The sequence below is a fragment of the Vicia villosa genome, linkage group LG4 (genome assembly GCF_029867415.1).
Source record: "Vicia villosa cultivar HV-30 ecotype Madison, WI linkage group LG4, Vvil1.0, whole genome shotgun sequence".
In the NCBI taxonomy this organism is placed as follows: domain Eukaryota; kingdom Viridiplantae; phylum Streptophyta; class Magnoliopsida; order Fabales; family Fabaceae; genus Vicia; species Vicia villosa.
The window spans coordinates 183,038,662-183,054,109 of record NC_081183.1 but is presented as its reverse complement, the minus strand read 5'-3'; the positions used below and the strand labels follow the sequence as shown (position 1 = coordinate 183,054,109).

The 15,448-nt window shown below is 35.2% G+C and overlaps 1 long non-coding RNA gene across 2 annotated transcripts; it reads left to right on the top strand.

The window, feature by feature from the left end:
* Positions 1-701: 701 nt before the first annotated feature.
* LOC131596303 (uncharacterized) lies at positions 702-12,108 on the top strand. Of its 2 annotated transcripts, XR_009282271.1 has the most exons (5): positions 702-986; positions 1,531-1,585; positions 1,675-1,792; positions 11,296-11,365; positions 12,017-12,108. It is a non-coding gene; the product is annotated as an uncharacterized LOC131596303 (long non-coding RNA). The 2 variants fall into 2 exon arrangements; XR_009282270.1 differs by having other exon boundaries at positions 11,296-12,098.
* Positions 12,109-15,448: the final 3,340 nt, after the last annotated feature.

Here is a 15,448-nt window from a genome sequence, read left to right as displayed (position 1 = left end):
TAATAGTAATTTTTTTAATTTAATAAATGATGATTTTTTAAAATAGTATGAAAATTCTGAAAAATAAAATTTAAAAAGGTATAGAAAAATTGAATATAAAAATTTCATAAAATTTCTAGAGTAGGAATAAAAACTACTATCTGAACCAAATAATATACCACTAGCTATAGCAAAACCTTAAATTGTGATAAGTGCGTAAACAATGATGAATTTGTAGAACGATTTATAATTATAATTGAACTGTTTATAGGTTAATTATGTGCATATAAATTTTATTAAATACATATATGTAATTGTTGCAAAACTTTTTAAAAGTTAAAAAATTGAAGAAAAAGAGTAAAAGTAAAAAATAGAAAATCCATATATAAAAAACTAAAAAATATTATAAAATCAAGATAATAATTTTGTTATTACTTTCATAATATGGGTTAAATTTAATAAATTGTGGGTGTTGTTTGAAAATTTCAGGAAAAATAATTGTGTGTAGTACTATATGGTGGTGGAATTTCCTTGAATATATATACAAAAATAGTTACAAGAAACGCTATGATTATTATATTTATTTTTAAAAAATTAAAATTTAAATAATTATATTGATAAATAATCCAAAAATATGGTAAAAATATTATAAACAAGAATTTAAACCAAAATCATATTATAACTTAGTGTGAATATTAACCATTAAGCTAATGGTGATTCAAGTTAAACAATACTAAAACTAATTTCTCAAATGCTTCAAGTTGAAACGATTTCTCAAATACTTCAACTCAACCCTAACCTAACAAACGTTTGGAGTTTTCTCGAACAAAGCCTTCGTAACAGAGAAATTGCAAAATCGGTCGAGCATCGGTCACGTTTGGAGTTGATGAAGCCTTCACCCGTTCCACCAGGACCAATCTTATTCACAATGATCTGAACTCTCACAATCGCAACCACAGAACGAATCTCCGAACCCTAGCTTGTACCTTTTTCCCCTTTCAACTCAAGTAAATTCATCTTTTGATTTTCTTAGTTTCGGTTTGACGTTTTTGTTTTCTATATCTATTATCGAGCTCAGTTAGTTAATTCAATTGGTAGGGTTTTTGCTGATTTTAAGTTAAATTGATTATAAACTTAGGTGATTTTTGTGAACAAAGTGTTTGTTGAAATGCCACAATGAGTTTACTTATGTTCATTTTGAGTATAACTCGTTTATAATTGTCGTAACATGTTTGCAAATATATATATTATTTGTTGAGAATGTTTGGTTTGTTACTACAAATAAAATTACGGCTACATTTTGAGCATGAAAACTATGATGAGTAATCATATGGTCTCTTGGCAAGCTTTGTTATGATTAAGAAGTTTCTTCTTGGCCTAGTTGTCTTTCTTGATGTATTTGACTTTTTATCTGTTTAATGACCTCTGTTGGTTTTAATAAAAGGCCTAAATATGTCAAATGTAGTTTGTATGAGGACCCCACAATTACTTAGTGAAGATTTTTACAAATTTATGATTTGAACTAACAAAATTATGTGCACACACTCACAGTTATAAGAAGGAAATGGGATTCTCTTATTTCTTGGTTGATGTTGCTGTTACAGAGGTAATTGATATGACATGTGTTATTTTTTTATTAATTTAATTGTTAAGGTTTATATTGATTTTGTTGTTGTTAAACTTGTGGTGTTGAAGTTGAAAATGGAGTCGAGGTGCTATACGATTGTGTTGTGTCTACCTCTACGTCAATCCGGTGACGTAAAATTTGGCTACTTTGATCCGGTGAATTTTTCGATCTATGTGAAAAGTGCGGGTAATATTTTTCAAATTGATATGCATGTGAGTTTGAAAATTACATTGTTTTCTTTTCTATTCCTGTAGCAACATGCCCTAAAATTAACTTCTTAGAGTCGCCACCTATTCTGAAGGGCGAATAGGAAACCCTACGCAGTGTAAATAGTCAGGGTAAGATTATTATAATCAGGTTAAGGGAAGGTGTTAGGCACCCTTAACCCTTTCCTAAGGTTTGCATTCAAGATTTGTAGCTTAAGAGCGTTGTGAGGTTTATGGCAAAAAACTAATTAAGTTAATAGCTAATGAAATGAAAAGGGCAAAACGATATTTGAACGAATTGAGGTTTTGGGGAAGGGGACTCGCCTTGTTACCAAGTGCCTACGTATCTCCTTATGGAGAATCAGAGTCAACATAGTTCGGGCACAGGGTTGTACGCCTTTGAATTTGATATGATATGGTTTGAAGGCTTTTTGAATTGCCTTATCGTAGTTTTGAATTTGTGATTTGAAAGGCATTTTGAGTTGTCTAATCGAAGTGATAAAAATTCGTAGTTTGAATGAGTGTTTTAAGATTTGGGCGTACAACCCTGATTTAATATGTCACCGTTAGTTGCGATGATCAATAGACTTGATCATTATAATTAACGAATTAGATAATGTATTGCTGGCCATTCTGACCAATAGATTTGGTCGTCACGAGCACCAAATAAAGTATATTTTAATTTTGTATAATTAAATTATCAGTTTTATCATTATCTCTCATAATCAATAGGTTTGATTATTACATGATAATGAATTTCACTATTGCGTTTATTATTTTATCTCTCGTCAATGAGACCAAAAGGTTTAGTCGGATCGAGGAGAGAATCAACCAAGAATTAATTTAATTAGAATTAATAATAAATTATTTATTTTAAATTTATTTCTCGCCAATGCGACTAATAGATATAGTCGAATCGAGGAGAAAATTAATTAAGGGTTAATGTTTTGCCAAATGGGCAGTGGGATCGGACAAACCCTAATACGCTGACAACCTTTCTAGGGTTTTTTTGTGATTTTTTTAATAATTAAAATTAATTAAATTAATTAAATCGGAATAGTCGAACAATCGGGAAAATAATCCTAATCCTAATCCTAATTTATTCTAATCCTAATTCTAATTGAATAAGAAAATTAAATCAAATGTAAATAGCTATCATTTAATCTAAATAATAAATAAATCAAACAAATGAATAAACAAAATAAAAATTGTAAAAAACCTGGTTATAATCCTGTGTGAGTGATCCTTGAGTGAGCATGGTGGAGTTGTACGCTGTGAAGCGTTGGATCCATCCTGATGAGGTCTGATGGCGGGGATTGATGGTGTAGAGTAGTCGTACACGTGATAGCCACGCTGGATACGTAGGAAGACAACTTGATAAAAATAACGTGGCCAGCGAGAATCGAACCTATGCCACTTTGCTTGCTAGTGAGTTCCCTTGCCCTCCGTGCTGTGTTGATTTGATGTTAAAACCATAATCTCAAACCCTAATATATATAAATAAAGCGACTGAACCAAAATTCAAAAAGTGAAGCGCGCGTGGTACTGTTCTTCTTCGTCTTCGCCGGGGCTTTTTTCTTCAATCCTGCAGAATTCCCACTCGTACACCACGGCAAATAAATGAAAAAAATATCACATGGTTCGATTGCAAATTGTGTTATGAACACGGTAATGGCTTTAGCTTGGTCCAATTTTACTTATTTTGAAGAACCCCAATTTGGAGCTTTGAGCCCTAATAATGTGTGGGGTCCAGCCATTTCCACATAGCAAACTCACATTTGACAAAATGGAAGGTTGCATGTGATGACATCTAGCAATGCTTATGGTATACACTTGTTATGGTGCATGTCTTGCAAAATACACTTGTTGTGGTGCACGTATTGTAAAGTACACTTGTTATGGTGCATGGAAGACAAAAGACAAGTGTCTTTATGCATGTAAGGGGTCTTTGCCTTGCTTCTCCTATAAATAGGACCAAGAGCAAGCATTCAATTCACACAACCACAAGAGAAACAAGAAGCAGGAGAAATAGAGTTTTTTTTCTCAAGAGAGAAAATTGTTTCTTAGAGAGTTTTCTTGTGAGAGAAATAGTGAGCCAATTTGTGAGAGTGTTTCTTACAAATTGAGAGATACATTGTAGAGAGTTCCACCTAAGGGTGAAGTTGTTGTATTCCCATTATCATTATAGTGGAAGTTTTAAGAGGCCTAAGGGTCCCGTGGTTTTTCCTTTCTCACATTGAGAAGGTTTTCCACGCTAAAATTCTTGTGTCATTTCGCTTATATTTTTCACGTTTCCGCTAGTGCCTAATTTCGAGTTCACGGAGGAGGGAAATTATGGAGGTTATTTCCCAACAGTGGTATCAGAGCTCTGTGTGAGCTCTGGGTAACTACGGTGTTGTACCTATAATAAATTCTTAGTATGCTCTGTGGTTGCAACATTGTTTGATCTTCCACATCAGAAAAGATTTTTTTATTGTTGGAACTAAATTGTAGTATTGCGAAAGTGTGTCTTTGTAAGTTCTGGCTAAGGAAAGACTTGGTATTTAAGCGTGTCAATATTGACCCACCTCTCTTTCCTGGGAACTTCCTAGTTGCACTATTCACAAACTACGGTGACTTTTCCAGTGTACAATATTATTTACAAAATTTCCTAGTTGAAGAAACTACTTTCCCGTGTTCTCAAAATGGAGGGTTCTATCAGTCGTGATGGAGATATGTTCAAGCTGACGGCTGATAATTATACTTATTGGAAGCCGATGATGGAAGACCACCTATATTGCAAAGATTTGCACGAGCCAATTTCTGAAAAGGATAAGCCAACGGAGAAGAAAGATAAAGAGTGGGAGCTCCAAAATCGGAAGGCAGTTGCCATGATTAGAAAATACATAGATAGAAGTCTATTCGAGCATGTATCAACTTATACCAATGCGTATGAGTTATGGACCAAACTTGAGTCCTTGATTCAAAAGAAGACGCCGAGAAACAAAGCTCACCTTGTTAGACGACTGGTGAAATTGGAGTACTCAGATGGCCAAAACATGATCGAACATTTGAATACCTTCAAAGGTATTGTGAATCAACTGACAAAAGCTGACATGAAGATAGATGATGAGTTGCAAACTCTTCTACTCCTAAGTTCTCTACCTGAGAGTTGGGATACTCTAGTCGTTGCTCTTAGTAACTCTGCTCCAGACGGAAAACTTGTCGTGGATTCTGTTACAGATTCCTTGCTAAATGAAGAGTCAAGACGGAGGGAAAGAGGATTCAACAACCAGTTTGAAGCCAACATTATTGATAATAGAGGAAGGGGTAAGAATCGTGAAAGAGGAGGTCGTGGGAGATCACAAGCTAAATCCAAGTCTCGCACAAGACTAAGTTGTTATTATTGTGGCAAACCTGGCCATAGAAGACCTGAGTGTAGATTCTTGAAGAGAGATCAACATGCTGGAACAGTCCATCCAGATTCGATAAACCCAAAGAAGAATAAGGAAGATGGAACGATAACCGCAGTAGTCTCGAATGACGATAATCTCTTCCTTATCGGAGATGACAATTATCTAAATGTTGCATTCGATGATTGCACTTGGATAATTGACACAGGAGCATCTTTCCACGTTACACCTCACGAAGAACTATTCTCATCATACCAAAGAGGAGATTTTGGTACGGTGAAGATGGGAAACCATGTCACAAGCAAGATTGTTGGTATTGGTGAAGTGACTATGATCACAGAAAATGACAATAAGCTCGTGTTGAAGGAAGTAAGACATGTACCAGAAATGCGTCTAAATCTTATCTCAGTAGGAAAGTTGGATGATTTGGGGATGATAAATCAGTTCGGTGGTGGTAGATGGAAACTTAGCAAAGGGAGCATGACAATTGCTCGTGGCAAAAAGGAAGGCTCCCTGTACATTATGCAAGGAAAGATAAACAAGGGAGAGACTAATGTTTCTCAAGATGCAACCAAAGAATTGTGGCACAAAAGACTTGGCCACATGAGCGAGAAAGGTTTAGAGATTCTTGCTAAAGATCACCTTTCAAATATCAAGGGACAACCACTTGAATCCTGTGAAGACTGTCTAGTAGGAAAACAACACAGAGTATCTTTTCAAAGATCAGATGATGTAAGAAGACGGAAGAAAATCCTAGGTCTTGTTCACTCAGATGTTTGCTCCACATCTGAAAGGTCTCTTGGTGGCGCACAATACTTTGTTACCTTCATTGACGATCACTCCAGAAAGGTGTGGGTGTATCCATTGAAGAGGAAAGATCAAGTTCTACAAGCTTTCAAGGAGTTTCACGCCTCTGCAGAACGAGCATCTGGAAGAAAGTTGAAATGCTTAAGAAGTGATAATGGAGGTGAATACCTAGGTCCGTTTGAAGAATATTGTAAAGCTCATGGAATAAGACATGAGAAGACACCTCCGAAGACTCCCCAAATGAATGGAGTAGCTGAAAGGATGAATAGAACGATTGGAGAAAAAGTAAGAAGCATGCTTTCTCATGCAAAACTTCCAAAATCATTTTGGGGTGAAGCAGTGAGAACTGTAGTTGATTTGATAAACTTGTCTCCTTCAAGACCGTTAAATGGAGAGATACCGGATGAAGTGTGGCATGGAAAGAAAGCCTGTTACAATCAATTGAGAGTATTTGGATGTAGAGCATTTGTCCATATCCCGAAAGATGAAAGAGCAAAACTCGATGCTAAGACGAAGGAGTGTATATATCTTGGTTCACCAAGATATGAACTAGGCTTCAGATTATGGGATCCTGCAAACAAGAAGATTGTTCGAAGCAGAGATGTGGTATTTTATGAAGATCAAACAATCCATGATGTTCAATCTAAGAAGCCAAAGACCATAGTGGTACAAAACTCAGGGGGAGAGATTCCTCAACGAGATATTGAACCTGATCAGGAAGAACAATCCCATCATATGGAGGAACCTGAACAAATAGAACAAGACCAGGAAATACAGGAAGAGCAAATGATAGATACTGATCAAAGAGACCAAGAACACCAAGTGAGAAGACCCGTGCGAGTAAGAAAACCATCAACAAGATATTCCCCAGATGAGTATGTCACTCTCACTGATGAAGGAGAACCCCAAAGCTTCATGGAAGCCATTGAGACGGATGACAGGGACAAATGGATGCAAGCCATGCAAGAAGAATTACAATCACTAAAGGAGAACCAAACGTACGACTTGGTGAAATTACCAAAAGGAAGAAGGGCTCTGAAAATTAAGTGGGTGTTCAAACTCAAGTCTGAAGAGAACAACCCAAACCCTAGATACAAAGCAATAATTGTCGTGAAGGGATGCCATCAGAAGAAAGGCATAGACTTTGAAGACATATTCTCACCAGTAGTAAAGATGACATCCATAAGAGCAGTTCTTGGTCTAGCTGCAACGCTAGACTTGGAGATAGAGCAACTTGATGTTAAAACAGCATTCTTACATGGAGACTTAGAGGAAGAAATATACATGGAGCAACCCGAAGGATTTGCGGAACCAGGCAAAGAACACCTTGTGTGTCGCTTGAAGAAAAGTTTATATGGGTTGAAGCAAGCTCCAAGGCAATGGTACAAAAAGTTTGAACTTTTCATGACCCGACATAAATTTGAAAAGACATCCGCAGACCATTGTGTGTTTATGAAGAAATATGATAATGGTGAACCCATCATACTTTTGTTGTATGTTGATGATATGCTCATTGTTGGGAAAGACAAGACAAAGATAGCTTCTCTAAAGAAGGAATTGAGCAAATCTTTTGCCATGAAAGATTTGGGCGTAGTTAAGAAGATTCTGGGAATGAAGATCATTTGAGATCGGCCCAAAAGAATGTTGTGGATGTCACAAGAAGATTATATCAAGAAAGTCCTTGAGAGGTTTAACATGTATAATGCTAAACCTGTGCATGTACCACTACCTGCTCATCTAAAACTCAGTAAGACACAATGTCCAAGCAATGAAGAAGAAAAAGAAGAAATGAGCAAGGTACCCTATTCTTCAGCTGTGGGTAGCCTTATGTATTCAATGGTTTGTACAAGACCAGACATTGCTTATGCTGTAGGAGTTGTGAGTAGATTCCTGTCGAATCCAGGAAAGGAGCATTGGAATGCTGTGAAATGGATATTGAGGTATCTAAGAGGAACTGCCAAACAGTGTTTGTGCTTTGGCAATGAAAAACAATTACTCATTGGGCATGTAGATGCAGATATGGCAGGAGATGTAGATTCAAGAAAATCTACTTCTGGATATTTGATTACTTTTGCAGGGGGAGCTGTCTCATGGCAATCACGATTACAAAAGTGTATTGCTTTGAGTACCACAGAAGCTGAATACATTGCAATCACTGAAGGGTGTAAGGAAATCCTGTGGATGAAGAAGTTCATGCAAGAGTTAGGCCAGAATCAAGAAAGTTATGTTCTCTATTGCGATAGTCAGAGTGCAATTCATCTTAGCAAGAACTCAACATATCACTCAAGGTCAAAACACATTGATGTGAGGTATCACTGGATTCGTGACGTGTTGGAGAGTAAACTATTGAAAGTAGAGAAAGTTCATACTAATGATAATGGGGCAGACATGATGACAAAACCTCTACCAAAAGAGAAGATAGAGTTTTGCAAACATGTTGCTGGATTGGCAGCAACCCCAAACTAATCAAAGGACATTCCCCCATGGCTGGAGGGGGAGAAATGTGGGGTCCAGCCATTTCCACATAGCAAACTCACATTTGACAAAATGGAAGGTTGCATGTGATGACATCTAGCAATGCTTATGGTATACACTTGTTATGGTGCATGTCTTGCAAAATACACTTGTTGTGGTGCATGTATTGTAAAGTACACTTGTTATGGTGCATGGAAGACAAAAGACAAGTGTCTTTATGCATGTAAGGGGTCTTTGCCTTGCTTCTCCTATAAATAGGACCAAGAGCAAGCATTCAATTCACACAACCACAAGAGAAACAAGAAGCAAGAGAAATAGAGTTTTTTTTCTCAAGAGAGAAAATTGTTTCTTAGAGAGTTTTCTTGTGAGAGAAATAGTGAGCCAATTTGTGAGAGTGTTTCTTACAAATTGAGAGATACATTGTAGAGAGTTCCACCTAAGGGTGAAGTTGTTGTATTCCCATTATCATTATAGTGGAAGTTTTAAGAGGCCTAAGGGTCCCGTGGTTTTTCCTTTCTCACATTGAGAAGGTTTTCCACGCTAAAATTCTTGTGTCATTTTGCTTATATTTTTCACGTTTCCGCTAGTGCCTAATTTTGAGTTCACGGAGGAGGGAAATTATGGAGGTTATTTCCCAACATAATGGTGGAACTCTCAGCCTGTAGTGAAACTCAAATTAAAGTACCCAGATAGAATCACAACATCAGTACAAACACAAATATATAATTAACCCAAGTGCAGAATACGTATAGGCATCGAATCGAGTTCAAGAAATTTTTTGCTCTTTTGTGAGCATATAATTTCGCTTCTGTGTGGGCTGAGTTGAAGGTGATGATTGGGTTAGCTTCCAGAAACACCAAGGAATTGATTGGGATGCTTAAAACGCCTTAAATCAACCTCCGACGCTCCAAACAAAACTTGATTTTTCTTCACTTTTTATGAACTCAGTTTTGCCTTTACGCCTCCAATTTTAGTCCCCCCTGCGTCTGCAATTGTTGTTGGTTTATATACCATTGAATTAGGTCAATTATTTTGCAGAAAACACTCTCCAATCCATCCCAAAATATTGCTCATTGATGTGAAGATATTTGATTGAAACTTTTTTCAAATCTTTCCAAAAATGCTCCTTTCTTCCCCTTGAAGCTTGTGCACGAATTTGGACCAAAAATATGGCATTTGGATAGTTAGATTTGATTGGAAATTAAAACCATATCAAATCTCCCATATTTCCTTTAATTATTTTGATTTAAATTATGTTTAAAATGAATAAAAATTCACTAAAATTATAATAAATAAAAATCAAATGGTCGTGGGATTGAGTTTGGGTATTCTTGGTGGCCTCATAAGCAAGTTTGGATCATAAAAAGTCAAGCCCATTTGGAAGAAAATCCATTTGAACCATATCCGTTTCACATTTTTCATCCAAAATTTGTCCAATTTTGACAAGGCATATCTCTCTCAATTTTTAAGATATGAAAGGGTTCTATGACTTTTTGGAAACCTCAAGATGTCTTTTACAAGCCACTTTGGAACATATTTTTGATTTGGAGATTTTATCTTGATGATATGCCCTTTGACAGAAAACTGCTTTTGGTTGACCTTTGAAAAGGACCTATAATATTTTGTACCATATCTCTCAAATGGTGCGCTTCTGGCCTTGGCTTGTGAGAGACAAAGTTGTAGAGAATCAAAGTTGAGTTGAATTTTCCTATAAAAAACCCCTAATTTGAACCTTTTGAATTTGTTCATTTCTGAGTTTTTATTAATGGACCATGATCAACCTTTGATCAAATGATGGATATAACCTCAAATACTTGATGTTGACCAAAAGTCTTGAAGTCCGATTGTATTTTGACTATAGTTAACTTTTAGGTCACCATAGTCGACTGTGGGTCATCTGAGCATTTATATGAGCAATCCTTGGAAGTTGAAGCTTGCCTTTTGACATGGAGATACCTCAAAACATAATGAGCCATATGAAATCCATTGGAACCCTTGATACATCTTTTCTCCTGAGAAAACCCAAAACCCTAACTTGAGGACCCTTTGATTAGAAGAAGCTTTGTCTGATAAAAACCCTGAGTGCTTTTAGGCAATTGAGGAGTCTCTGATTAAATATAAGAGGGAAAATGTTGGGGTATTACAATTCACATTTCAAATGTTATACACGGTCAAACCTGTGTAACGGGACAAACCGTCCATTTACTCGATTTATTGATGCTCCACAAATTGAATGTGTTAATTTAAATGCCTTTGTCTCATCTTTCCAAGCTGAACAACAATGAATGACCAGAACAACTTTGTAAGAAACAAAGATTCACTTATAGAATCCAAAATAGGATGGAAAAAAACTAATAAAATGAACTTACATGAATCTTTTTACTAGGCAGTAATAGACAGATAGCATCATACAGATAAGATGAATAAGTTAAATGATGACAAAGTAAACTGCCAGAATCTTATTAGTTTTAATAATGCAATTGCTAAAATATTGCCATGACATGTCAACAATGAAGTTGGTTATTTGCTTCCACAAAAGTCAAGAAAAGACGATTCAGGATCATAAGCTTCATAACAAAAAAACACTCGTAGTATATTATCTTTCTCATACAATACTGAATGATCTATTCTAATATCACTTACATAACTATTATAAAAATTTAATGTCCTCATTCGTTGTCATTTAGACAAGCCATATTTATAGATTCTGCTTTCAGTCAAACAATTTCATTCATGAGTGAACTTCCACGTATGACTGATGTGTCAAATATAGATGACATATTTCTGTTTCTTGTTTTTCTTCTTTCAGGTGAATCGCTGCTAATTTGAGCCTTTAACTCCGGGAGAAATCAAGCCTGGTCCATATATTTTCTTTCTTGGTAAGAATTTTGAATTCTCGTGTGACAATTTCCATTTCATCTTGACTGGTTTTATTGATTGGTTAATAATACACATCATTAGAAAGCAACACCAAAATTACAAAGGGGTCACTGGCTTGTATTTGCATTGTTGACATATACTGCCATTCACTCCATGTTTGATGTTATGTCATCATTAGTCAGGATTTTGTCATATTCTCAAACTGACTCCAGGTTAGCCCATTTTCACTACTAAAACTAAGGATTGGCCTATGGGTGAGGCACATAAAAACAATCATTTGCTATTAACTCTGAAAAAGATAAAAAAAAAAACCACACCTGTTGGAAAAAGATCTAAAGCTAAAACACATTGGTATTTATAAAACAAAATTGACACAAATGCTGTCGAAAAGACACACTCGTCCATAACTTGTTTTATTAGCCTCACTCACTCTTGGGTCAGCTCTAAAAGATTCATTTCTTAATGAGCTATTGAAGTAGAATTACCAGGCTGCGTAAAAGATCCAAACTCAAAGGTATTATTGCAATCGAAAAGCATCTTCATAATTTATTGGATTATGGTTTTGGTCAGTCATTTGTATATATCCATGCTCCAAAACACCGTTTGACAATGATATACATGCAACATTTGTAAACCATATTTTTGTCCAGGTCTCACTTTCTCCCACTCAAAGGCGACAAGCTTGAAGTAGCTACTAGACGAGCTTCGTTCCCCGTTTTTCCGCTTTTTAATGTGCACACGAATGAATATACAAAAAATTGTTTAATTTTAATTTTGATATAAATATTTTAAACAATGAAAGATGTGATATTTATTCGTATATATAGTATTGATTTTTTTGAAACATGTAGTTTAATTCTAGTCTTAAACTAATATAATCCTAAATAATTAAAGTTCAGACTTTAATAAAATAATCAATATAAAATATGTAATATTTGAAAATAAAAATACTTATTTTGTATCTAAAGCGGTAAATATTAATTTTGAAATTACTTATTCACTTTTGTGTGCCCACGCACACAAAATATAAACTTAATTCGTTGCAGCGTGAATTTTCTTGCTGCATCGAATATATATAATTTCATTGTAATTTATAATCTTAACATAGATATCCAGATCGATTAAGGCGGGTAGCTGTTGGTGTTGTGGAGGTGGTGGATGAGATGAATTTTCATTGACTTTGAGAAACTCACTCTTAATTTCAGCGAGTTGTTCTTCAAATCCTACTTTATTAGTAGATTCCTTTTTTCTAAAGCTTTGTTTTTTAGTTCGGTTATGTAAGATATAGCATCACCCAAATAAGAAGCTTTATCCATCATTGAAATATTAGGAACAACTTCACAAGGAGCACAAAATTTTTGATTAATTTCCTCACTTATTTGTCTCTCAGCTTTAGCATTATTCAATTGATCTTCTCTTCCATTTTTGGTTTTCTAACTCTCTTTTTTGGAGTCTTTTTAGGCTCCACTACTCGACTTCTATCCAACGCCTTCAGCACCAAATCCTCCATACACAACTAAAAGTACACAGTTTACCTGCAGAGATTCCTGCAGAAAACATTTCGCAGGTATACCTGCGGATTTTCCTGCAACTTTATTAAATAAAATAATGTCTCCTACGGATCACGAATTTGAAGAAAATTCCGCAGAAATACCTGCGTATTTTTCTGCGGAATATACATTTCGTTTAAGAAACATAACTACGTTACAAAATCCGCAGGTAAATTTGCAGGAAACATTTTATGTGGATTTTTCTGCGGAATTCTATTTCGAATTAACTACATTACATAATCCGCAGGTAATTGCGCAGGAAACGCTTCTGTGGATTTTGCTATGGATTTTATTTTGTGTTATATTTTAATAATTTTTAGAATTAAAAAATAATGTAAAATATTTTTCTTTTAAAATAAAATATTTTTTTTCAAAAAAAAATTAATAGATTTAAAGGGTTTCTAAAAATAATAGTAATTTTTTTAATTTAATAAATAATGATTTTTTAAAATAGTATGAAAATTTTGAAAAATAAAATTTAAAAAGGTATAGAAAAATTGAAAATAAAAATTTAATAAAATTTCTAGAGTAGGAATAAAATTTCAGGAAAAATAATTTTGGGGTATGACAATTCACATTTCAAATGTTATACACGGTCAAACCTGTGTAACGGGACAAACCGTCCATTTACTCGGTTTTTTGATGCTCCACGAATTGAATGTGTTAATTTAAATGCCCTTGTCTCATCTTTCCAAGCTGAACAACAATAAATGACCAGAACAACTTTGTAAGAAACAAAGATTCACTAATAGAATCCAAAATAGGATGGAAAAAAACTAATAAAATGAACTTACATGAATCTTTTTACTAGGCAGTAAAAGACTGATAGCATCATACAGAGAAGATGAATAAGTTAAATCATGACAAAGTAAACTGCCAGAATCTTATTAGTATTAATAATGTCATTGCTAAAATATTGCCATGACATGTCAAAAATGAAGTTGGTTCTTTGCTTCCATAAAAGTCAAGAAAAGATGATTCAGGATCATAAGCTTCATAACAAAAAAAACACTCGTAGTATATTATCTTTTTCATACAATACTGAATGATCTATTCTAATATCACTTACATAATTATTATAAAAATTTAATGTCCTCATTCGTTGTCATTTAGACAAGCCATATTTATAGATTATGCTTTCAGTCAAACAATTTCATTCATGAAGTGAACTTCCACATATGACTGATGTGCCAAATATAGCTGACATATTTCCGTTTCTTGTTTTTCTTCTTTCATGTGAATCGCTGCTAATTTGAGCCTTTAACTCCGGGAGAAATCAAGCCTGGTCCATATATTTTCTTTCTTGGTAAGAATTTTGAATTCTTGTGTGACAATTTCCATTTCATCTTGACTGGTTTTATTGATTGGTTAATAATACACATCATTAGAAAGCAACACCAAAATTACAAAGGGGTCACTGGCTTGTATTTGCATTGTTGACATATACTTCCATTCACTCCATGTTTCCTGTTATCTCATCATTAGTCAGGATTTTGTCATATTCTCAAATTAACTCCAGGTTAGCCCATTTTCACTACTAAAACTAAGGATTGGCCTATGGGTGAGGCACATAAAAACAATCATTTGCTATTAACTCTGGAAAATATAAAAAAAAGCCACACCTGTTGGAAAAAGATCTAAAGCTAAAACACATTGGTATTTATAAAACAAAATTGACACAAATGCTGTCAAAAAGACACATTCGCCCATAACTTGTTTTATTAGCCTCTCTCGCTCTTGGGCCAGCTCTGAACTCAAATATTAGTGTACATTGTTAATGTTAGTTGCTGAGTTGGGGATTGTTAATATTAGTGTACAATGCTAATTTAATGTCCCCACCAGTGATTGAACTGCTTGGTAGCGTGAATCCACCATCGTGCGCTATAGTGTTTTGATTGATAAGTTAGGAATTCGGTATGCAATAGGTTGATTGAGAAAACTCGGTTGTAGTGTTCTCATATATTAGTTATACTATTGTCCCAAAAGATGATGGCCCTTACGATACACTATGGGGTTATTTTGAACACCGGAAGTGGGACCGCTTGTTTGAGCCTTATCAGGAAATCAATATGGACATAGTGAGGGAGTTCTATGCAAACGCTATCAAGCTCACCCCAGAATCTGTAGCCTACAATTATGAGACATTTGTTAGGGGTTACACCATCCGGTTCGACCGACAGGCTATCAGTGAGTTCTTGGGTAACCCACTGCAATTACCACAAGGTGAAAAGTGCTACTATAGAAAGCATTTGTTGGAAACATCGTACAGGATGGATGATGTTACGAGGAAGATTTGTGCCAGCAGAAGAGGACCGATACTTGGAAAGAATGGAGCTCCAGTGCATTATCACAGGAAAGATCTGAACATCGATGCTAGAGTTGTGCTGTCAATCCAGAGTTATAACATCCGACCTCAGGCACATGTTACCACCATTCCATTTGATGCAGCATTACTGATGAGAGTCATCATGTCCCGACACTCCGTGGATGTAGCTCTCATTGTTTCACAAGAGTTGAGGAGAGCAGCTCTGA